Source organism: Macaca nemestrina, chromosome 1 (genome assembly GCF_043159975.1).
Source record: "Macaca nemestrina isolate mMacNem1 chromosome 1, mMacNem.hap1, whole genome shotgun sequence".
In the NCBI taxonomy this organism is placed as follows: domain Eukaryota; kingdom Metazoa; phylum Chordata; class Mammalia; order Primates; family Cercopithecidae; genus Macaca; species Macaca nemestrina.
Genome location: NC_092125.1, coordinates 76,240,836 through 76,264,403, shown reverse-complemented (window position 1 = coordinate 76,264,403; position 23,568 = coordinate 76,240,836). Strand labels below are relative to the sequence as shown.

General features: G+C 36.9%; 1 long non-coding RNA gene across 1 annotated transcript in view; it reads left to right on the top strand.

The window, feature by feature from the left end:
• LOC105493510 (uncharacterized) overlaps positions 1–22,356 on the top strand; it is a 45,604-nt gene extending 23,248 nt beyond the window's left edge. The window contains exons 3-4 of the long non-coding RNA XR_011614274.1: positions 20,080–20,257; positions 20,667–22,356. This is a non-coding gene — a long non-coding RNA (uncharacterized lncRNA). The remainder of the gene's footprint in view (positions 1–20,079; positions 20,258–20,666) is intronic.
• Positions 22,357–23,568: the final 1,212 nt, after the last annotated feature.

Here is a 23,568-nt window from a genome sequence, read left to right as displayed (position 1 = left end):
AGCAGAAAAAAAAAGAATAAAGAGAAATTAACAAGCTCCAGGGAATTGTGGGACACCATTAAGTACACGCACATACATATAATAAGATGACCAGAAAGTGAAGAGAAATAAAAAGGAACATGAAAGTATGAATGATATTGATGAATATATGAATGATAATATAAACACAACATATCAAAATTTGAGGGAACACCCTGAGAAGTGCTTAGAGGAAATTCATTGTTTTAAAATGACTATATTGGATAAGATAAAAGTTCCAAAATCAATTATCTAAGCTACCACCATAAAGAAGCTAGAAAAAGAAATGCTAATTAAGCCCAAAGTAACTATAATAAAGGAAATAATGAAGATAAGAATGAAAAACAATGAAATACAAGTCAAAGAAAAAAATCAACAAAGTAGAAATTTGTTCTTTAAAAAGATTAATACAATTAATAAACCTCTAGCCAGACTGATCAAGGAAAAAGAAAAGAGAGAAAACATCCTTTGTCACTATTGGGAATGAAAGACGAGATATCACTACAGATCCTACAGACATTACATTTTGTTTGTTTGCTTGTTATTTTCTTAGTGGTTTCTCTAGGGCTTACAGTACATATCTTATTGCATCAAAATCTATTTCAGATTTATACCAACTTAATTTCAGTAAGATATAGAAAAATTACCTCATATGGCTCCCTATTTTTTCTCCTTTTTTGATATATTATTGTTGCACATACTGTATGTGTATATATATTATAAACCCAATAGTACATTGTTGTAATTATTGCATTATATAATTTTCTATCTTCTAAATATGCTAGGAGAAGACAGAAGATCACAAATACATGTGTCATAAGTGAAGAAAGAGAAATAAATATGCAATTATGCTGTCTTTCCTTATTACCTACATAATTACCTTTATCAGAGTGCTTATGTGTGGGTGGGGGCAGGGTTTGTGTGTGTGTGTTTGTGTGTGTGTGTGTGTGTGTGTGTGAATTCAAATTACTCTCTGGTGCTACTTTTAGCCTTAAGAACTCCTTTAATATTCCTTTTAAGGCAGTTCTGCTAGAAATAAATTCTCTCAGATTTTGCTTATCTGGGAATGTCTTTATTTCACCTTTAGGAAGATAGTTTTGCTGAATACTTGGCTGACAGAGTTTTCATTTAGTCCTTTAAATATGTTGTCTCACTGATATCTGGCTGCCATTATTTCTGATGAGAAGTCAGCAATTTCCTTGTACATTTTGAATCATTTTTCTCTGGCTACTTTTAAGATTTTTTTCTTTGTGTCTGTCTTTAGACAATTTGACCATAAAGTGTCTAGGTATGAATTTCCTTGAGTTGATTCTACTTGGAGGATGTGCTTGTTGACCCTCTTTAATGTGTGGATTAGTATTTTCCCTCAAATTTGGGAAGTTTTTAATCATTATTTTTTCAAATAATTTTATGTTTCTTCTCATCTTTCTACTATCATGCTTCTCTAATAAATTTCTCATTTAGGTTATTGTAATTTTCAACTCTATAATTCCATTTGGTTCTATTTTTTCTTAGGAAACTTTGTATTATAGAACAGTTTAAAATGTACAGAAACATTGCAAAGATATCACAGTGAGTTCCCAAGCTGTTTCCCCTATAATTAACATCTAACATTAGTAAGGTACATTTGTTACAATTAAGAAACTAATGTTGATATGGTTCACACTTTCCTGTTTCTTTGCATGTCTTTTGTTAAAACTTGAACATTACGTATAATTTATTGAAGCAACTCTGGATACTGATTCCATACCTGTGGGGCTGTTTCTTGTTTGCTCAGCTGTTCATTTATTTTTTTGCTGCCTGTTTGAACCAATCAGTGAAGTTTTTTTCCCTACATTTTTCAGTCTGTGATATCCCTCCTCAGGTTTTTCTCCTTGTTTTATCTCTTAGCTTCCTATGAGTCACCTTAGGTCATTAAAAGTCACTTCCTGGTCAAGGTTTGTGTATAAACCCCCTTAGCCTGTTCAATTTTCCCCCTTTGCTATTCAGATGCGGTTGTATCGTGGAGACTGCTTTTACATTTCTGGCCGTGCATTTAGCCAGGAACTAGTAGCCCAAAAGTGCTATCACTGGCTACGCTTGAGAGAATGCAGTCTTGGGTATGCAATAGTCTTCCAGACTGTCAGGAATGAGTGTGGGTTATTTTTAATTCTAAATTTCCTGGAGCCACCTCTGGGCCAGAGTAGCTTGTTTAGTCAGTGGTTGGTCAAAGGTTTTACTGAAGCCCTTTGAACCAGTAAGTCTGCTGTCACTTGCTAACGGATCTGTGAGTGGTTTGGGAAATACTTTCAAATCTGCCCCTTGTCCTTCTCTGATTGGCCCAATGGTGTGGGTGCATCCTAGTGCTTACATTCAGCCTTGTAGATTGCAGAGTTGACTGTGATACCAGCAAAGCTCTTCTTGGCTATTCCTTTCCCTGGATTTATCTTCTAAATGTCTAACTACACTGAGATATTGCTTGTTTCATGCAGCTAGTAGCCTCCTCTTAATTTCTGTCCACCAAGATTTTCACTGTTTTAGACAAGGATGTTAGGCATGGAGTTCTCTACATTCTGTACCAAATAAAATCAGTCCCCTTAGGCTGAGTTCTGGAGCTCTTCACAGTCTGCCTTTCCTCCCCTATGCATAACCTCAGAATTATTGCACTTTAGCTGTGGTGTGGACAGTGGCCCACTTTTTCCAGAATGACACCTCTGCAGACACAGAAGAAATGGTAACTCCTGGTCTTCTAGATTTGCCCTTCCTGACATTGAACCTCTGTTCCACAAGTTAGCTGGGACAGGGGTATGGAATATGGCAGAGGGGGAAGTGTTGACATTAAGCCCCAATAAATGAATGCGTACTGAAACTAACTTAAAAATTTGAATCTAAGAGCTGAGTGGGCAAAGGAAGTCCAATGTTTTGGGTTATGATCACTTAAAACAGAACTTCTACAACACTGAGCTGGGCTGAAAAATAACAATGGCCTGCCCCTTTCAGGGTAAAACCATAGCCCCTTAGAGCTGAGATGAGCTTCCATAAAATGTTGCTGGCTGAAGGGAGGATGTTGGGGACTAGACTATTGTTATTCTTACTGAGATAACAGATTTTCTTCAATTAGTGTTTCTCTATTTGCTATATTTTCATGGTCAATTTCTAGACACTTTATTTTTTTTTTCTTTTTATAATTTTTATGAGTTAAATGGTTGCTAGAGTGGGAAAAGGGTTGGCCAAGCTCCTTAAAAAATCATTACAAAAGTGCTGCCTCTGCAGATGTGAAAATTCAGTATTGGAATAATAAAAATAACTAAATGCCAATGTATTAATCAACTTGAATTAAATGAATAAATTTCTTGAAAACTACAACTTACCAATCACAAGAAATGTTTTTTACAAACCTGTATCTATTTTCTTTTGATATCGTAATTGATATAAGATGTTACACCCTAAAATAGATATTAGAATTCCTACTGGGAAGGATGGGTGGAAAGAAATGGTAGCATTCATTTAGTTTAATGGCTCATTTAGTTTTTAGTGGAACAGTTTTGCTATACACTACCCAGTTGGAAATATTTGAGAAATAAAGAGCATAATTTCTAAAATTATTTAAAGACTTGGCTACACTTTTGGCTTAGAAATATAACAACAAATTGCATTAAAAAGAAATCATAGACATAAATATGAAATCATTTGAAAATCAAAGAAACGATTTGTCATTTTATCTATTTCTTCAAATGGGTTTGAAGAGTAGTTCTAAGAGAGCTGCTTCATGTTGTTGCCGTTTCACCGCTACTCTTGAGAGTTCCTTGTAACCACCACTTTCTGACCTGTCTAATCTATACAATTAGTTGTGGGATATAAGTTTTCTACCTTTGTTATTATAAAGTTTCTGGAAGCCTCACTAGAAATGATGGAGTGAAGAGTATAACGTGAAAAGGATCATATTCTTTCAAAAAAGTCTGATAACATATACAGTTTATTCTAAATTGCTTGTTTTGTAGATCATTCATAAAAAATCAAGTAGAGAGTTGCTACAAATTTCCATGTAAAGTGTGCCCTAAAAGTTCCAAATACTCCTGTCTAAATGATCTAAATGTTGATAGTTAAAGTAGTATTGAATGTGGATAAACTGCCTCAATTCCCTCCTATACTTTGGGTGAGAAGACATCACCTGAGAGGAAATAACCGAGGAGGGTATCCTATAGGCACCTAACAGCTGCTCATTCTGAGGCTAGGAAACCATCATTAAGGATGATGAATGACAAAGTTGAAGGACAAGAGGTGAATTTGGCAGGTTATCCTGGAATGTGGTAATGGAATGTTGTAATAGCACTTGGATTGGCTTCAGTAATTCCATGTGCAGAAATTTCTGATGCATCTGGTGTCAAATTATTGAGTTTCATCTCCAAGAAGGCATGCTATTAAAAATCTACCTGGCTTGTATTGGCAGTAATGGGGATTTAATAAGAGTCAGTAAATAAATTAACCAAATTTTTCATATTGTTGAAAAGCACTATTATTTCAGATCTTTTGCCAGCCTTTAATACAATTTCATTTTCTTACAAACTTCTTCCAGACTCCATACTATAGTAATTAAATTTTTCACCCATTATTCCAGTCTACTGAGCTCTGTTGAAACCTGCTTTTATGATCCAATAGATAACTCCTTATTTCAGCTTTATGTTATCTCCAGATATGATCAACATGTCATCAGATACACTGTGCCCTAGTCTCCTCATCTATAAAGTGAGGGTAATAGTAATACCTAACCCAAAGGGTTCTAGCAAGTATTAAATGAGTTAATGTATACAAAGTTTAGAGTAAATTCAGTATTTTAAACATTATTACTGTTATTACTATTTAATAAATTGATTTAAAGTAATAAAGAATTCAAAGGCAAGACCAACTCCCATATGTCACTACTCCTGCTACTCCAAATCTCTTCCAGGAAATGGTGGTCAAATAACCAAAATGATTTGAGGGTTTTTGTTGGTTTGTTTATCGAGTGATATATCCTATTAGTTGGACCAGCACTCAGTTCATGCTGCTCCTCCTCACAAAAATAAAATGAGAGATTTTGTCACATAGGTTGCTCCAGTCAAGAAGTATCATGTACTTTTCTGATACAGGTAAATAACCCAATCCAAACATGAAACAAATTGTTGTTATGTAACAGACAATACCAATTATCTGTATTATATTTACAGATATTTCCTCTGTAAATCTCTGGTATTCTAGAGACCATCATTGTCTTTCATAAATGTTTAGAGACTCTTCTTTCATTTATTCTTTATTTTGAGTTGATAAGTACTTTCTATGTTCTAGGTAATAGTCTCTACATTAGAGATAAATAATAGTTACTGTTTGGATGTCTGATAGCCTAAGGAAATACAGGTAGTCATTATAATTTTATGGGGAAATTATGGCAGGGTGCCACGAAGGTCCAAAGGAGGGGTTTCTTTAAAGACATGACACTTGAGCCAAGTCTGAAGCCAAGTGAACCCTGGTGAAGGGAACAGGTAGAGCATTCTAAGAAGTAAGAGCATGTGTGAAGGGATGGACATGTATGTGAGAGGCAACCGTTGAGACAAGGAAAATAATGTGACCTGTAGAGTTGTAGGGAATTGATAGGCAATGATGCTGGAGATGTGGGTAAGACTGATTAGTATAAATTAATTAGAAAACAATACTGTGTGGTACATGACTTAGTGCTACATTGCTTGTTCAGTACTGTGATGTTAAAAGAGTTTAAGGCAGGGGATGACTCTGGGATGGGGAAAGGTTACATAATTCTACGGACAACAGAGGCTGACTGAGATATGACATACTTCAAGTCCTGTGAGTCTTAATCCTCTAAATGTTGCATCCTTTCTGAGAAAAGGGTAATGAGGAGATCACCTTGCTCCCAATGTCAGTGCAGACCATGAGGCCCATGGCAGCCTCAGGCACTGGGGTGCCTCTCATCCAACACCCTCGTGGGCAGTGAGTGGGGCGGTGACTCCTCCTGTCCTTGCTGAGGTGCCTTAGTGGAGGCAGCCTCTAGGAAAATAGTTCTCTCCTTTCTGTGCAAGAGCAGACAGGATGTAAGTTCCATTTTAACTGGTGCCTTTCTTTGCATGTGTGAGTTCTTTTGTTCTCCACACAATGGGAAAAAGGAAAAACTTGTCAGAATAACTGATGCTAGAAATGCTATTCAGTTGTAGTCCATTCTTTGTTCAGGGCTCACTTCCGTCTCACAAAATTTTCTGTTTGAGCCTCATAGTACTTTTTAAAAATGAAAATAAAATTTCTATGGTGTACACAGAAAGTTTAATATAATAAATTTCCGACAACCTAGCCATTTTAGAACATGGAATTTTCCTTGAGTTTGGAGCCTAAGACTTCAATGAGTGGTAATATATTAAGGGTCAAATGGTACCACCAAACACTCTGACCAATTCTTGCTGACTTAATCCCAAACTGATTAGTTTAAAGAACCCCAGAAAGCATCTTATTTCTTATGATTGTTGTTGTCACAAATTCTTAATGGTCCCTTCAAATGAAAATGTACCTCGCAGGCCTAGTAACTGACCTATTTGATTCCAACATAGATCATAATAATTTGACAGTGTCACTTATTTTAGAGTCTGATTGCCTTCTTTGCCTCCGGGTGCAAGAGAAAAAGGGATTTGTGACTGAAAGGGTTAAGTGCATTTTATTATAATGTGCTCCTATTTCATTTCCCTCCCTTCAGCTCCTTCACAAAATGTTAATCTAATTGTGATACTATCACTTTGATGACAATATGACAAGACAGACAAATTTGATTTTATTCTCCACAGAGCAAAGCATATGCTGCTTGGGAGGCTTTGACAGAGAGAAGGACATAAAACAAATGGAGTTCATGAATATACAATTTTTATTGTACACAGTAGTGACATCCAAACTTCGGAGACTAGGTGGTTGAGACTGAGACTTTACTATTGAGATTAATGGGTACGTAAAATGGTGCCAACAGAGAGTACTACAGTTTATGTTAAAAATGTCGATGTGGATAAGAATAATTTTCTTCTCAAGATGAATGATACATTTAATGGTTGTGAGACATTTGTGCCCAGTAGCAGTTCCTCCAAAGTACTTTTTTTTGTTGTTATTGTAAATTATATAATCTTAACTGCAATTATAGTCCTGTTTAGGTAAAGGTCAAGTTAGTGCTGTGGATAGTTATAAAGCAAAGAGGAAATTGGTATATGGATTCCCCAGTTGATAGTTTATGAATGATTTCAAGTAAGATGATTTTTTGGTAACTCTATTTCTCGTTTAATGTAATATAGCAAGTAAAGACAGCGCACATTAACAAAACACAAATTAGATTTCTCTAAGTAAACATGTATCTTCTAAAGGAGTGGCGCTGTTGGGGAAAGGAGAGTTTGAAGGTTAAAGACATCCAGCAAACAGGGGAGGCTCATTTTCAAGAAAAGCAGAAGCATGAGAAATTCTCATTGTTGGGTTTCAGTCTCTATTTTTCCATTTGGCTTACCGAAATGCAAAATCCAGCACAGTTCCTGCTCTTTGCTTTTAAAGGCTTACTCTGACATTAAGTGAGATTCAACTCACTTTGAATGTCTGAAAGGGATGAAAATGGTGTCTGAATATCCTGGGTGTTAAGCAGGAGAGTTTGGATCTCCCTATGATAATGTGTTTAGAGCAATTCAATCCAGGTCCAATTTGAATCTCAAAGTTTATTCTTTGTTTTGCAAAGAAGAATAGAGGCCAAGATCATCATATGAAATGTGAAAGCAGTATGTTAAAGTTTTTTTTTAATGTAATATATCTCATATAATTAAAGTCCTGAAAAAATATTATTGGAATTAACTGAGTTAATATGTCTTAAGGAATATAAAACTTTATGGTTTAACTATGTAATTTCCTTTCACTTGAGTTTCCATATGATTCTGGTCAACAGAAAAACTTTCACAGAATGTAATGTCAAATGGAGTTAGAATAACTTCGATATTTACAGCTGTTTAAGATCATCTGGTTAAGCTATAGTTTCTTTCTCTGGTAGATGTATCCCTTTTGGTCAGTGCAGGACCTTCTTGGGAAAAAAGCCTGTCCTGGAATTAGGTGGGGCTGACTCTGCTCCCAGGCTCTCAGAGGGGGTTTATGACGCAGGCCTGTCCTGTGCAAGCTCTCCTAAATCATTTGCTAGAGTATGCAAGAAAAAGGTACTCTTTTCTTCGTTAGCAGTATGTATGTACTAAACACAAACCAAATGCAGTCTTGGAGCTTTTTGCCACCACTAGAACTTTAGATTAGCTGGGATACCAGTTTTTCTCTTCTGATTTGATATAATTTCAGCCAGAAGCAACTTCAATGTCTTAGCTGGCCTGTGCTGGCCCACATTGGGCTAGGTACATATACAATTTCCACTGGTGCTTTCAAAATACTGAAAATATCTCATGGACTACTCTTCTTACTATCTTGAAGGGAAACTGGAAAATACAGTCTTAGATTGTCATAAAATTCACTTCTGGATTTTATTACATGCTTGGAACCCTCTTCAAGTTAGAATATGGAGTTCAGGGGTGTTTTTGGATTGTCTTGGGTACAAAGCATTTGCAGAAAGGTAATTATAAATGCATTTTTGTTCCCATTTTAATGTAACATGAGTTAATTTCAATAAAAACTGTTTTAGTGTTACATAAAAATAGTCTCTAAAGCCAGGGGCAGTGGCTCAGGCCTGTAATCTCAACACTTTGGGAGGCCAAGGCATGAGGATCACTTGGGCCCAGGAGCTTGAGACCAGCCTGGGTAATATAGTGAGACCCTGTCTCTTCAAAAAATATAAAAATTAGGCAGGCATGGTGGCAGGGGCCTGGAAGTCTCAGCTACTTGGGAGGCTGAGGTTGGAGGATTGCCTGAGCCTAGGAAGCTGAGGCTGCAGTAAGTTGAGATCACTCCACTGTTTCCCAGACTAGATGATAGAGATCCTGTCTCAAAAGTAAATAAATAAATAAATAAGTCTTGGAGCTATTCTAGGCCACTTAGAGGTAAGATAGTCTAGCCCAGTGATTGAGAAAGTAGATTCTGGCATGAGTTGGTTTGAATCTTGACTCCTTACTAGATGTAGATCTTGGACAAGAAACTACATGTATTTTTTCTTAGTCCTCTTGTCTGTAAATTGAGGAACAGAATCACATTTTTTGTGGTGAATAAATGAGTAAATATATACAAAGTACTTAGAAAACTGTCTGATACCTACTATGTGCCACGTACTTAGTTGCTGACATTATAATTACTTCTTGTATGTATATTTAACATTCTTCCCCTGAAAGGAATTAGAATATGCAATCCCCAGAATACCTGATTTTGGAATAAAAATTATTTTGAGCTGAGGGCAACCAAATAAAAGCAAGCACAGAAAAAGCTATCTGCCTTTTAACCATTTCTTTGAGTCTCTACTTCTTTCCTACATAGGCCTCCATGAACATAGAAATTAAAATGTTAACACCATATAAAAATTTTAAGTCTTTTCTCCTATTAACCTGCCTTTGTCAGTTTAATTTACAGGCCTAGCTGCAGATTTAAGAAGGTAGAGGAAAATGTTTGTTTTCTCTCCTATACTCCCCACCTACCCCCTGCAAAATCAGTAACTTCTTCCTCTGTAGGTTCTTCCTGGTCCTGTTATAGGTCACAACCATCCACCACCCAAACCATTTGTTCTTACCTGAGCTACACAGTAGAATCACCTAAGGAACTTTAAAACATCTCAATGCCCAGTCTGCAACCCAAAAGCAACAAAATCAGAGTCTCGTGGAGGAGGAGGGGTATAGAATTCAGGTGTCAGGATTTTATACAGCTCTTTAAAATTATAAGCAAACTAGCATCACCTGGGGGTAATTTTTAAGCACTATCTATTGATATGGTTTGTCTGTGTCCCCACCCAAATCTCATCTTGAATTGTAGCTCCCATAATTACCACATGTATTAGGAGGGACCCAGAGGCGGGGGCGGGGGGGTGGTAATTAAATTATGGGGGTAAGTCTTTCACATGCTCATCTCGTAATAGTGAATAATTGTCACAAGATCCATTAGTATAAAGGGGAGCCCACCTGCACAAGCTCTCTTACCTGCCGCCATGTAAAATGTGACTTTGCTCGTAATTTGCCTTCTACCCAGCCATGTGGAACTATGAGTCAATTAAATCTTTTTCCTTTATAAATCACCCAGTCTTGCATATGTTTTTATTAGCAGCATGAGAACAAACTAATATATCTATACTGGGATTTACTTCTAGATTTTCTGATTTAGCCAATCTAGGATGGACCTGAAATTAATAAATATTAAAAAGCTTCCAAATGAATAAAATCTGCCATCAGGACTGAAAACAATTAGGGTGTAATGTTAACTACTAGAGGGACAAAAACCAGCAAGAACAGTTCTCAGAACTGGAGGAGCTGAGGTTCCCAGCTGATTTTGAGTCCAGCTCAAGCTGAAGGGAAGGGTATGAGATGAGCAGGTAGAACTCAGTCATATGATCAGAGCAGGGTTTGAAATGCAAGTGAAAGACTAAACTTAGTAAAAGAGACATCTGACTAGAAGAGGAAGAATGGGTATGTTCAATAGCGGGTATGACAGATGATGCTATAGGAGCAGAAGTGAAGAATGATTTGAGACGAGGCTGAAAAGGTATGTAGGGTTAGGGCGGGTAAAGCCTTATAGGGCATGTTATGGGTCTGATATGCATCATGAGAGTACAGACAACCACTAACAATTTTGAACACCTTTTCTCCCAGGTACTCTCTTTTCCCCTAATCAGGCTATAGTTTTTCTCCCTAGCACTTACCACCATTTAACCCACTATAAATTTAATATGTTGAGCCATATGAAATAGCTGACAGTAAACCATTTTGACCTACAAAAACAGCAGTTTCATTTAGCATAATCTATTGCTTATTTAGTTTTATTTCTTTCCAACTAGAGTCTAAGTTTCATGAAGGCAAAGATTTTTGTCTTTTCTGTTCATATTTGTGTTCTTAGAGTTTAGAACAGTGACTAGCACAAAAAAGGTAGTTAATAAGTATTTGTTAAATAAATTCTATAGCAAGGGCTCACTGAGGATTAGAGAAAAATCAGTGAATAAGGTCTATATTTATGTTTGCTGGTGAGATGTTTGAATTGAAAATATAAGAAAAACACATTTATACGTATACAGAAAAGAAAAATAATTAAAACATATTCTCTGTAAAACAAAAGTACTTCCTTTTAGTATCAGATTTCTCCTTGCACTAAATGAACAGAAACCTTTGAAATACATTTCCCAACATTTTGATGGGAAGACCTATCACCCAGAAATTCTATTGCCCATTTTTTCTTTATATGTAAAAGCATGTAAGGCTGGGCACGGTGGCTCATGCCTGTAATCCCAGCACTTTGGGAGGCCGAGGCGGGTGGATCACTTGAGGTCAGGAGTTTGAGACCAGCCTGGCCAACATGGTGAAACCCCGTCTCTACTAAAAGTACAAAAAATTAGCTGGGTGCGGTGGCACATGCCTGTAATCCCAGCTACTTGGGAGGCTGAGGCAAGAGAATTGCTTGAACCTGGGAAGGAGAGGTTGCAGGGAGTTGAGATCATGCCAGTGCATTCCAGCCAGGGCAAAAGAGTGAGACTGTGACTCAAACAAATAAACAAACAAACAAACAAACAAAAACAAGTACATAAAGTTTCTCTGACATGAAAGGACTAAATAAAAATATATCATTCTCAAACTTTTTTGGAAAAGATGATCTTTGAAAAGAAATCTGCAGAAGACTGAGAAATGAGTCACAATAAAGAATTTAAGAAAGGGAGAGAAGCCTGGGTAACATAGTGAGACCCTGTTCCTACAAAAAAATGAAAACAGTTAGCCAGGCATGGTGGCATGTGCCTGTAGTCCCAGTTATCTGGAGGCTGAAGTGCGAGGTTTGCTTGAGCCTGGGAGGTTAAGGTGGCAATAAGCCATGATTATGCCACTGACTCCAGCCTAGGTGACAGAGTGAGACCCCATCTTGAAAAAAAACAAAGAAAGAGAGAGAGACTTAGTTTAAAAAAGAAAGTGCTGAGCAATAGGGCCATAAAATGCTTAATCAACCCAGTGCATATCTCCGTGGGATTCCATTCACATTAGTTCCAGCACAGTTATGAAACAATGCAAATATTAAAATAATTCCTGAAAGATATGTAGCCTATAAAATTAATTATTTAAAATCACATCTAAAATTCTAAATAAACTCAATGAAAATTTGGAGAGAGAGAGAGGCATGTTTAATGAGCATTATTTATAATAATAGAGAATTACATATATGTATTTCTATATGTACATATATCCATGTATACAAATATATACACATATATTTATCTTAATTTCTATCTCTGGGTTTATTATTCTAAAACAATTTCAACTTACAAGACAGATTGAGGGGGTGAAATATCAAGATAAGTCTTTTGACTTAATTCACATTCTTAAAAATTAATACTAGATTTGACCTTACTTTTAAATACATAACAATGGCTAATCATTGATATTATCCTTTCATACCTCTGTTGATTTTGACAGGATGCTAGATATGACATATCTGAACTATGTGCTTTGTGCTTTTTTCTTAGAAAAAACTACAAGCTATCATGCTTGCAAATGTGTGTAAGAGAATTCTTAAACATTTGTGTGTAATTCACACATTTATGTGTAAGAGAAAAGAGAATTTTCTTTAAACTAGAGTCTGTGTTCTCCAATTAGCAGGAGGTGAGGCTGCAGATTCCCATCCCACTCTAAGGGGGATGCTGGCAGAGAGCTCCTGTAACTCATCATAACTTCTAAAGCACAGCGGGGTGGCATGGCTTTGCTCTGAATGAATGCAAAGGCCGACCTTCCTCCCTTCCCTTCCCCTGGGGACTCAAGCCATCCCGATTAACCAAAACTTTGTGAAAAATGATCTCTCCTGCTATTTGCATGTTTTAAGTATTCATCAATATCCTGTGCAGTGATGGCTTTATAATGCAGTTGTGACAGAGCTTGAAAGATGCCAGTTCTATCAATCAACATGTAGTAGAATTACAAAGCAATGCTTTCCCGTGCTATTTTCTTCCCTTTGTTCTTTTACTGTCCCCTTCTTTGGCAGTAATCATTTTTCTGTGTGCAGCACATTCTATTTGCCAAAAAAAAAAAAAAAAAAAAAAAAAAAAAAAAAAAAAAAAAAACCAACGTCTAGGATTTGCAGTTTAAAAACCAGGAAAATCTTTTGTAGATGAACTTCAGCAAACTTCTTGGCTACACAGACTATCAACAACCTATTCCATTTCCTGTTGGATGTTGTTATATTTCAATTATAGAATGAATGAGTTACAGTTGACTACATCAGAACTACATATGTTTCTCATTCCTTTGCTGGTTTTGAACTCCTTTAAGGTATTTCTTATTTGGTTCTGCATCCATCATCGTCTGTACACACCAGGTAGAGAAATTTCAGTAGTTTTAAGGCAGGAAAAACGTTTTCTCAAACTTCACTTTGCTTCCTGAGTATCTCTACTCGATAACTGCATTTCTCTCTACACACACTATTTGTAATTGGCCACCAAATTACAATTATTTTGCCTTCTAGTCATCTTTTTTAAAAATTGAAGTCAAATATATGTAAAGGGGCATGCACAGATCTTAAGTATATTATTTGATGAGTTTTTATTCTATTTATTAACATCTAGCTAGCTATCTCATGTCCATCTATATCTATACCTATATAGCTGTTTAATCATCACCTCAATCAAGATATAGAACACACCCAGTGTCCCAGATTGTTCTTTCATGTTCCCTGCTGACCAATTTCCACCTCTTTCCCATACCTCAAGAAAGTACACATCTCTTTTTTCTGACTTCAGATTTTGTTTTCCTTTTCTTAAACATTTTTCAAAAGGAATTATAAAATATATATTTTTTGATCTGGCCTGTTTCATTCAACATGTTTTTGAGCCTCATGGTTTTTAATGTCAGCAATTTATTCTTCTTTTATTCTTTTTTACATTTATGTTCATGAGGGATATTGGTCTGTAATTTTACTTTATTGTAACGTCTTTACTGTAAAGCTTTTGTTATTAGGATTAGGCTGGCCTCATACAATGAATTCACTCTTTTTTTTATCTTAAAAAATAATTTCTGTAGAATTGGCATTAGTTTCTTCTAAAATATTGGATGGAATTTACTAACAAAGCCATCTGGATTTTGAGGGTGTTTTGGTGGGAAAGTTTAGAGGATGAATTCAATGCTTTAACAGATATAGGGTAATTTAAGTTTTCTGTTTCTTCCTGTGTCAATTTCAGTTAATTGTGTTCCTTAGACAATTTGTCCACGATGTCTACTTTTGTTAATTATTGGTTATTCACAGTTTTTGTTTGTTTCTTTGTTTTTAGTTTTCAAATGTCTTCAGTGTATATATTCTTCATTCCTGATATTGGTAATATTAATACTTGCCAATTTATTACACTTTATAAACAATCAACTTCTTGGTTAATTTTCTCTTTTTTTCTGATTTCATTGACATCTGCTATTATCTTTATTTTTTGTGTCTATATACTTTGAGTTCACTACTCTTCTTTTTTTTAGCTTCTTGAGGTGTAAGCTTATACAATTTTCTTTGTATCTGTGGTTTTCAGCAATTGGAGTATGATGTACCTAACTGGTTCTTTTTGTACTATAATTCTACAAAATTTGAAAATTTTTGGTTATTTTTATTTAGGCTTTTTTTTTTTTTTTTTTTTGGTTTCATCTCCCTTCTCCCTCTGGAACATTTCCATGCATGAACATTTGACGTCAACATATTATCCCACATGTAACTGAGGCTTTGTTTTTCTGTGCTTTGTTTTGTTGAGGATTGTTTTAGTCTTCTTTCTTCCCTTTAGATCTAATACTATCTACTGATCTCTTCTCATATACACTGGATCTTTTGTCGTGTTCATATTACCATTGGGCCCTTTTGATGTTTTGTTTTGATTTTAAATTTCAGATGTTATACTTTCAGATCAAGATTTTTCAAATGATTCTCTTATCATTTTCATGTTTGTATTGAGAAACTCTATCTCTTCACTCACTTCAGCCATCTTTTCTTTTAAGCTTTGAAACGTATTTACAATAACTCCTTTAAAGTCTTTCTCTGCCATTTCCAAGACCTGAAACATTTCCTGTTCTGTTTCTGTTGATTGCTTTTATTCTTGATTGTGGATCATATTTTCCTACAAGTCTCGATTTGTCAAAATTCTATGTTAAACATTTGGGGTGGTATGTTGTAGAGGTTCTGGGTTATGTTAGCATCTGTTAACTGGGTTATGTTAGCGTCTGTTAATTGGTTAATTAGTTTTGTTCTGGAAGACAATTAAATTTCTGGCAGTTTCTTTTGAACATGTCAAGCATGGTTGTATTTTTTATGAGGGTGAATCTCTTTGAATTTTTACTTTAGTAATTGAGTGTGGCATTATCCTTACTCCAAAATTGTGTCTTTTGGGGAGTTTCAGCTAAATGCACAAAGGGCTTTTGAATTCTTTCTTCTCTGGCTGAGCTGGGACTCAAATGTCTCCCAATACTGTATGACTCGATACCATCATTTGACATTCCATCCCATAGCTGTCACTCTCTGCTAGGTCTTGCATAGTTTTCCCTGTTCATGTACAGCTTAACCTTGAAGTAAGGGCTCATGGTGAACTACTAATGAAGACTCATGGTGAACTTCCCCCAACCCTTGCACAACTCCCTTTTCTCATGTACCTTGTCCTGCAAATCCCAGCCACTTCAGCTGCCTTAATATGCATCTCTCTCCTTCAGCTCAGTGTGCATGCTGTAGTTTGAGCTCTTCCTCCTGTGCTAGCAGTAGAGAAAGTGCCCCCATTCAGAGGACTGTCATTTATGAAGCTCACTTCATGAGTTTTTCTTCTCTCAAGTTCTCTCTGTTATTTAATACCTGCAAACAATGCATTGAACATTTTGCCCAGTTTTATAGTTACCTACTGCAGAAAGACAAGTCTGATAACAGTTATACTACCATGGCCGAAAATAGAATCTCTTAACTATTTTTTTAAAATATAACCGCTTTCCTGTATCTCCAAGCTGCCATTATTTTTCATTTTGATTGTATATCCTAGTAATTGGTCTACCAGTATTTACTCTGTTTCCTATACACTATATCTCTCATTCTAAGCAGAAGTCAGAGGGTTATTTATCATATATGAGTCTGATTATGCCACCCCATTGCTTAAAACTCTTAGATGCTTCACAGTTCTTTTAGGCTAAAAGTAAAATTTATCAAATGATCTGCATGGTCGTGTTTGAATGCACCTCTTCTGCGTGCTCTTAAACAAAGATCACCATTGATCTCTTTCTGCCCCAGCCTTATCAGATTTGTATATCCAGGGGTTTTGCACATTCTAGTGCTTCTCCTTGGAACTTTATTTTCTTAATGGATGCCTTCAGAGCTTAATTCAAGGATCACTTTCTAGAAAACTCTTCCCTGATGTCCTTGACAAAATCAGATTTTACTAAAATAAACTTCTGTAGCACCACAAACTTTCATAGTACTTATTGCTGCAATTTTACATGGATTTCTATAATTATTTGAGTGATGGCTCTCTTAACCACTAGGATGTAAGCTCTATTAGGGAAGGGATCTTACTTGTTATTGCTCACTATTATATCCCAGTGCTTGGTGAATGCAAGCACAGAATAAATACTTGCTGAATGAAAGAATTTCTGCAATGGGTCCCTGGATTCTTTGGAAAGATATTTACATGTAATTAATATAATTTCTGCACTATAAGGATAAAACAAACAAAAATTGGATTCAATTGAGAGAATTTAGTAAACGCTACATAAACAGCTTATGTGTGATGATAAAACTCCTTGGCTATGTCTATGTAGTTACACTATACAATGAAAATACAAAACATCAATTAACTATTTATATATTGGAAACAGCCACATGGTATCCTGTTTTATTTTTCATTCCCTGAATATCTATGGATTTAAGTCAGAAAATATGCAATATAATTTCTGAATCCAGAAATCAAAACAGCCAAAGCTCATTGGAATACTTTTATTTGATGAAATATTTTTATGCTTTCCTCAAAAAATAGGAATGGCCCATTTTCAAAGGCTCCAACTCCTGAAGAATACATCTGGCCTAGTTGCAACACATACATTTTATTTTCTTGGTATAAATAAGCAGCCGTTATTTAGTATCCTATAAGAATTTAAACTAGATTTCATATAAAAACATTTTTAAGAAGTGGTGGCATGTTCTTGTAGTTCTAACTGCTCAGGAGGCTGTGGCGGGAGGATTGCTTGAGACCAGGAGTATGAGGCCATAGTGAGCTATGATCATGCCACTGCACTCCAGCCTGAGCAACAGAGTGAGACTCTGCCTCTCCCTCTCTTCATATATACATATATATGTATATATATGTATTCATATATATATACTTATATACTCATATATATACATATATATGAAACTGACTAAAATACCATATTTACCACATTGACATTGTATTACAAATTATATTGCATTACAAGAAAGTATACGCTTCATGAGACCATGCAGATCATCTTCTTCCGATTCTTACCTTTATTTTGCTTCAAATATTGCTAAAAATTTTAAACCATAGCATAAAAATTTGTTACTAATATTATAATTGTAGTATAATTTATATCACAAGACTTGCCTATTAGTCTTTACTGTTGGAATATCCCAGCTATGGAGAATCTTAGGTTTTTAGATTAAAAAATAAAGAATATCCTAGCTAGATTGTAAGTCACTTGAATAAAAACAAAACTTTATGCATATATTCACATACATAAGTATACGCATATGTATATACTTACATGCATGTGTGTATGTGTGATGTATCCCTTATTAACTAGGATGAGCATGTAGTAGAGTATCAAGTAAAATTTGCTGATTGAATGTTGAGGAAAAGCACAGACTCAATATTTTAAGTGTGAACTGCCCATAAAGCAACCAAGACTCTCTTATAACTAAAATAAGATTGGCAGTTATGTGAGGACCTCTGCTGTGGTTTTTGATATGATTGCCCCCGTAAGGATATAAGAATAAACAAAGTCAGTTTTTCCTATTGAACTCTCACAACACAGAACACTTCTTTGACTCAGATGTGTGGGGTTTTTTTCCCTCCACACACCAAGCAATTCTGCAGATGATTTTTCAGTAGACACCAGCTAAGTGTCCTCTAATTTAGTTCAGTGCTGATGCTGTCTACCCGGAAATAGCACTAGACCTCACAGGTAGAAGGCTCAAACCCACAGATACCGTTCTTCACTTCAGATACCGGTTGTAAATTTCAGGGTGTGGCCCATGCTTCTGACTCACTGCCTGTAAATCGTTCCCACGACCCCCTCTTTGGTTTCGATTAATTTGCCAAAGTAGCTTACAGAACTCAGGGTAACACTGAGTTACTCATTTATTAGAAAGGATATGACAAAGGTTACAGATGAACAACTAGATGAGACATGCAGAGAGCCAGGTATGGGAAGAGGCATGGAGGTGGAGTCCTGTCCCAGGTACTCCACCCTCCAGGAACTTCTCTGGACCCAGCTATCTGGAAGACCCCAGAACTCGATCCTTTTGGGTTTTTAGGGAAACTTCATCACCTGGGCATGATTGATTAAGTCATTGGCCATTGGTTTGTCAGCCCAACCTTCAGTCTCTCTTCCTTCCTCAGAGGTTGGTGGGCGGGACTAAATCACTTGGTTGGTTCCCTTGGCAACCAGACCCCATCCTGAAGCTATTTAGGGGTTCCCAGACACTAATAATCTCATTAGCATACAAAAGACATTTATCACTCTGGAGATTCCAAGGATTGTAGGAGTTATTCATCAGGGAAACAGGGACAAAGACCAAGTATGTATTTCACAGTATTACGGTCCCATTCAAATTTCTTCTTAGCTGAACGACTTAAAAGACAAATGACTGGTTTTTGATAGTCAAAAAAGCAATGACTAAATTGGTCATCATTGGGCTAATTTAATATAGATTCTTTACCTTTTTTTAGAATCATACATTTGTAATGAAAGTTCTCTGTTAAATAAGAATTAAAATGTGACAGGATTTGTGCATTAAATAACATATTTAGGTGTAAGTGAGATTCTGAGAAACTTGTGTAATGCTCACTCTTTCTACCATAAACTAGAAGAGATTGGGGCAGGAGTAGGGGCGGAAATGATATGGTAAGGATGAAGGGTGGTATCTTTGTCCATTATTGCTGCTGTAACAACATACCATAGACTGAGTGGCTTATAAACAATTCTGAAGCTTGGAAAGAACAAGATCAAGGTGCCAGCAGATTCCATATCTGGTGAGGAGCAGTTTTCTGGTTCATTGATGCCAACTTCTTGCTGTGTCCTCACAAGGTAGAAGGGGCAAGGCAGCTCTCTAGGGTCTCTTTTATAAGCCCACTGATCCATTCATGAAGGCTCAACCCTTATGACCAAATCACTTCCCAAAGGCCACTCCTTCTAATACCATCACATTGGTGATTAGGTTTCTACATATGAGTTTTGGAGGAAAACAAACTTTCAGACCATAGCAGTGTGGAAACAAGGGAAAAAGTATTTTTGTTGTTGTGTTCTGTTTTAGCAGAAGTTAGAAGCTAGGCACATTAGATAAATTACCTAACTTAATTTTGAAGTCAACTCGATCAAGTAGCTATTGTTATCTTCTTTGTTTTGAAGAGAGGTTCAGAAAGAGTAAGTATTGTGTCAATTATGAAGAGCTGATAAGACCAACTTGGAACCCAGGACAAACTTGAAAGAAACCCTGAGAGCTTTCCAGTATAATTTTAGGGAGACAAGTCTGATTCTTTATTCTAACATGTCTATAGTTTAACATTTTACCTATGGCATTAGCCATCAAAAGGACACTTCAAATTTCCTAAGTAGGATAATAGTATCCTAAATCTAATAAGATGTGACACAAGATCTAGGAAAAGATGACTCTGCTAACTAAGCTGGTAAGATGTTTTCTGTGACAGGCTCAACAAGAGGACATTCTCGCTCTTTCTCTTAACAGTGTCTGAAGGGGTCAGCTGCCACTTGGAGGACATGCTGGAGCTGAAGGGAACTTGGTGCAAGTGATGTGCTGCCTCCTCTGCTCTTGTGGACTGGCCATCTCCCAGCTCCCAGAGGGCTCCAGGCTGCCTCAGGGGCAGTCCCAGCTGTCCCCTCTTATAATATGCATTTAATTCAAGGTTGGTTTTCTCACATTTATAAAATGCTGCTACAGCTACAAATCAGGCAGACAGTTGTTTTCTAAGCATAGTAAACTGTAAGGTGCATATATACATATGGGTCTGTGCATATATATAAGGTGCATATATATATTCATATAAATTATACATATATACTTTTAACTTCAATCTTCACAACAATTATGATCTTTATCAGTTCATCTTGAAAAATGAAGATAGTTTCTTATAAACATACCTTAGTTACCTGTGTAATATTACGTGTTTACTCTCAAAGTTTAGATTCAGGCAGTATTTACCCAATTGGTAGGATTAAAGTAGGTGAAAAAAGTTCTGGTTTTCTGTGAGCCAGCTGAAAGGTCTTAAGCATGTCACTTTAGTTCTCAGTGTTACAGCTTTTTGTCTCCCACAGTTCAGTGAATGGAAGGAAGTGGCGCCCAGCAGCTTCCTCCCTTCCGCCTCCCGCAGCTTGGCGAATGGCAGCATTGTAGCTCTTTCACTCCTGCAGATTGACAAGTTCCTTGTTCTTGTCCTACAATCAAGAGGAATAAGATACGTGGAAATCGTAGAGTGAGTAAGGCAGAATAGAATTTTATTGAGCCACAGAAGGAAAGCTTTCAGCAGTGAGAGGGGACCCGAAAGCGGGTTTCCATCTGTGAGGTTGAATCTAGGGTTTTGATGAGCTTAGAATGGGGGAAATGTGTGCTGATTGGCTCATGGATGCTCTTGGAAAAGGCGCCATTCGATTGGTTAAAAGAGATCATTCAGAAGGAACGAGTTGAAAGACAGTGGGTAAGACAGGGATGGAACTTCTCACTCCGGTCTTGGACTCTATCCAGAACTGGCCGCTCAGTTTTCAGGCTTCCGACCGTCCTTGACCTGAAGGTCGAGTTTCACTGGGAACTCATCCTTGTCTGCCTAGGAACTTGTCTGTCTCCTGTCACTATCATTGGTAGCTCAATACCTTCATCAGGAAAATGCGATTGGATGCATGTGTAGGTAACTACTGGGGACTTCCTTTATCCATCCATTTCTATCTTGTCTAAACTCACTGTTAATTGAATATAAAGATATTTTATTATAATCCTAGTAAATCACAATTAAGACGATAAATATTCCAGTAAAGTTATATAATACAATCTCAAGCCAAATATATATGCATGTTTATGTACATGTGTATACATATGCACATATATACGTGCATATTTTGTTAATTATGTATACATGTATAAATTATTTGTTTTGGCTGATATTCATCATTGTTCCCCCCACTTTCATTGTATTCAGATTTCTCACCTGTGTAGTGTTTACAGTTTATGTTGTCTACCCCTGGCTTAGCTCCCACATAGTCTGGAATTTGCTCATTCTTCCCACAGGAGTTGTTTCTTTCAGCCATGGTTTTACAATGTAAGACAACCCCCATTACTTCAATTGCTTGGGTCAGAGACGGTCACTTGACATAGGTTTGGTCAATGAGGAAAACTGGTTTTGGGAGTAGGCAAAGGACAGGTAAACTGGGGAGGTTTCTGAGGGAGATGTGCTTCAGGACTTCACCAGGAGATGTAGAGGAAACTGGCCTGTGAAACAAAATAAAATAGATAAAGCAGATTCACAGAGATGAGAAGTGATACAGATGAAGAATGAGTACTAAAGGTATCCAGTACCTAGGTCCCACCTGTTCCAAAGGCCAGCTACATCTGTGCCCTCAGATTCTGGAAAACACTCATATTCTTATAATCAATTCCATTTTTGCTTAAGGTGGTTTCAGAAAGGTTCTGTTATTTGCAATCAAAGCAGTCCTAACCAATGTGACCTCCAGCCAGCCATATTTACTCCCAACCAGTCAAAAGTATTTAATTCTCTGTCTGTATAGTAAGTACTGTAATCTGCACAACTTAGATCTAATGTACATTCATTTTGATCAATGTGTACAACTACTAAAAGAGTTTTTCAAGGTAACTTGCATTTATAAATCTCTCCATTTCATTTTCTCCACCAGCTACTGAACTATTACTTTGCAGCAAAACTCTTGAAATAAATTGTGTATATTTGCTGTCTCCAATTAATGTCCTCCATTCTTTATTACACCTACTTTAATCCACTTCTTTTCCTGTGTCTAAAGTGCTTATGTCTTGGTCACTAATAAACTCCATTAGAAAGCTTGTGGTTGATGTTGTGTCTTCATTTTATTTGGCCTATCAGCATTTGACAATTGATCATTTCCTCTTTGACAAATTTTCTTGACTTAACTTTCAGGACACCACACTCTTCCAGCTTTTCTCCTGCCTCATTGGTAACCCCTTCTCATTCTTCCTTGCTAGTTTCTTCTCTTCTCCCAGTTCCTTTATTGTTAAAGTGGTCCCGGCTCAGTCCCTGGGCTTATTTTCTTCTTCTTCTCCTTTTCATCCTCCTCCTCCTCCCCCTCCTCCTCCTCACCCTCCTCCTCTTCCTCCTCTTCCCCCTCCTGCTTCTGCTGCTGCTGCTGCTTCTGCTTCCTCTTCCTCTTCCTCTTCCTCTTCCTCTTCCTCCTCTTCTTCTTCTTCTTCTTCTTCTTCTTCTTCTTCTTCTTCTTCTTCTTCTTCTTCTTCTTCTTCTTCTTCTTCTTCTTCTTCTTCCTCTTCTTCTTCTTCTTCTTCTTCTTCTTCTGCTGCTGCTGCTGCTGCTGCTGCTGCTGCTGCTTCCTCTTCATTTGAGACGAGGTCTCACTCTGTCACCCAGGCTGGAGGAGTGCAGTGGAGCAATCTTGGCTCTCTGCAAGCTCCGCCTCCCGAGTTCAAACGATTCTCTTGCCTCAGCCTCCTGAGTAGCTGGGACTACAGGCGCGTGCCACCATGCTCAGCTAATTTTTTATATTTTTAGTAGAGATGGGGTTTCACTGAGTTAGCCAGGATGGTCTCGATCCCCTGACCTCATGATCTGCCCTCCTCAGCCTCCCAAATGCTGGGATTACAGGTGTGAGACACCGAGCCCGGCGTATTTTCTTCTTAATCTATACTAATATCCTCATTGATCTCATCTAGTCTCATAACTTTAAATTCATTTTTATACCAACAACTCCCAAATATATGTCTCCAGCCACAGCTTTCTCCCAACCCCTAAACATAACTAGTTACTTGATATTTCCAAGTGGATATCTAACTGATAGCCTCAACTCAACATATCCAACATAGGCCATCTGATGTATCCTGCACTACCTGTAATTATGCCATCTCTGTTGTTAACTATTCCATCCTTCTAGTTTCTCAGGTCAGATATCCTGTAGTCACACTTGGCTTCACTATTTCTCACACATATATATAAATGTGTTTTTTTCA